The sequence below is a fragment of the Amphimedon queenslandica genome, unplaced genomic scaffold (assembly GCF_000090795.2).
Source record: "Amphimedon queenslandica unplaced genomic scaffold, v1.1 AMPQUscaffold_11212, whole genome shotgun sequence".
Classification (NCBI taxonomy): Eukaryota; Metazoa; Porifera; class Demospongiae; order Haplosclerida; family Niphatidae; genus Amphimedon; species Amphimedon queenslandica.
In genome coordinates, this window is record NW_003548544.1 from 6,450 (window position 1) to 8,744 (window position 2,295).

The 2,295-nt window shown below is 35.6% G+C and overlaps 1 long non-coding RNA gene across 1 annotated transcript; it reads left to right on the plus strand.

Annotated features, from left to right (window-relative positions):
• The first annotated feature begins 2,000 nt into the window (after window positions 1-2,000).
• LOC109589533 (uncharacterized) lies at window positions 2,001-2,246 on the plus strand. The gene is made up of 2 exons (XR_002188757.1): window positions 2,001-2,116; window positions 2,168-2,246. It is a non-coding gene; the product is annotated as an uncharacterized LOC109589533 (long non-coding RNA).
• Window positions 2,247-2,295: the final 49 nt, after the last annotated feature.

A 2,295-nucleotide genomic window follows, 5' to 3' on the forward strand; every position in this document is an offset into this window, starting at 1 on the left:
TCAGCAAGATATACTGTACCGGTATTTACTTTTTATTTTGTGATTTTATAGCCTCTTCTTCAGTTCCTGAAGAGTCTCAAGTTAATGGTGGTGAAACCAATGGAACAACTCCAAAACACCATGTTGATAATACTGATGAAGATGGATCAGGACAAGGTATGTTTTAAGTATAGGTTATGCATGTATATAGAAGTGGATTTTATGTAGCAGAATGTATGGTAATTAGATTGGGTTGATTTTATGTATTGCACTTAGCACCTGCCTAATAACACCACAGCTGATATAAGGGAAGGGCAACTTATCTAAAGATCTGACCAGAGTAAGTATGACAGCTGGCCTTCCCAGGCACTGGCAGTAATAAAATTTTATTGCATTCCATTGGTATTCTTTGTGAGGAAAAATGGCTAGCTTAATGATGACTGTAGTATAACTGTATTACAAAATGTAATGTGTTCTTTGATTATAATAATCATGATGAAGGAGAAAGAGACAGCAAATATTTAAATTAATCTTCATTGATTAATCTTTGCTAGTTTACGATTATAAATATAACTGCAATAATCACAGTCTTCCAAAAAGTACAGAATTTCTATTCTGATGCTCTAATTTATTGCTAGCCAGTGGCCAATATTTGGCCATTTTGCATCAGTGATACCAATAAAATGCAATTGAACTTTATAATTATTGCTTAAAGATCAGCATGTCATACCTCCTGATAATACGTAAACAAGGCCTTGGATACACAATTACACATTCATGATTGGGCCATTTAAACTTGCATGAAGCTTATACTTGTCTATTCTAGCTATTCTTATTAAAGCATCATTTTAATTGTTTAACTTTTTAGTGATGCTAATTTTTATAATTAGATCTACGTCTTCCTAAAGTTTGTGTTGGCAAAAAAGATGAAGATGATTACGATGACGAGGTAGTGTATCTAATGAATACAACACCATGGGGCTACTGTTTGATTATTAATATGAAGAAAGGCCGTGAAGATGGGAATGAAAAAGATACTGATAAATTGCGCACTTTATTTAAACATGACCTTCAGTTTGCTTTTAGAGTATACAACAATTTAAAAGCAGAAGATATTGACAATTTGATGAAAAATGTCAAAGAAGCTAGTCACCAGTGGTCATGCTGCTTTATTATGTTCATTCTCGCTCATGGCGGTACAGAAAATATGTCTGCGTATTTTTTAACATCTGATAATAAACGTTATAAAGTTTCCAGCATTAAGAAGAAAATTGAGAGCATTGACGACTTGAACGGTAAACCAAAGCTCCTTTTCATCCAGTCATGTCGGGGAGACCTTCTTGATACAGGACTTGAGGTACTGGATGGGAATCATGGGGAAAAAAACAAAACACCAAGCAAAATACCGAGAGGATCTGATTTTTTGACATCATTTGCGACGATTGAGGATTACGCTGCTTGTCGAGGTGCAGATGGAAGTCGTTTTATTCAGTGTTTATGTGATGTCTTCACTGAATATCGTGACAAATGGGATGTCGTGACAATGATGACTATGGTTACTAAAGAAGTAGCAGCCATTGCTAGGGATGTCGAGGGGGAAGGTGGCATAGCAAAAGGTGTGAGGCAAAATCCTGAGACCACGTTCACATTTAGAAAGTTTCTATTTTTTGGGAAACCTCCACAGTGGGTATTCACTCCTTTAAACAAAAAATAATTATAACTCTTTATTATTGTAGCTTATTATTAGTAGAACATTATTTTGGATTTTTTGTGAACATTAAATTAAGATTAGTGTTTTGTTTATTAATTTTGTGTGATTTAGAATTTGTTGTCTTTTAAATGAAAAGAACACTGCGACCACACCAGCCACGCCTTAAAATGACTGTTGATCTGAGCATGAGCAGATGAGCTTCATCATAGATACTAAAGTATCTGTGGTTTCATACACATCGACTCTCCTATCAAGTTTCCACGTGAAAGCACATGGTTTAATTATACGGAACATATAACGGAAGGTATACTGAAGTTTGAACACTGAAGACTGTGTAAAGAGCGAGGTAAAGAGTGAAGACTGAAGAGGGATTTGGCATTCAGAATGAGTTCCATATATATAACAGAGCCCCCTACTAAAGGAAAGGTAGTTAATCCAGCAGCAGCTGTATTAGTGACTACTGGCCCCTCCCCTCAGGTACTATTAAAGACCACACTGGGTGATATTGATATTGAACTGTGGTCCAAAGAGGCTCCTCTGGCCTGTCGTAACTTCATACAATTGTGTTTAGAAGATTATTATAATGATACCATATTCCACAGAGT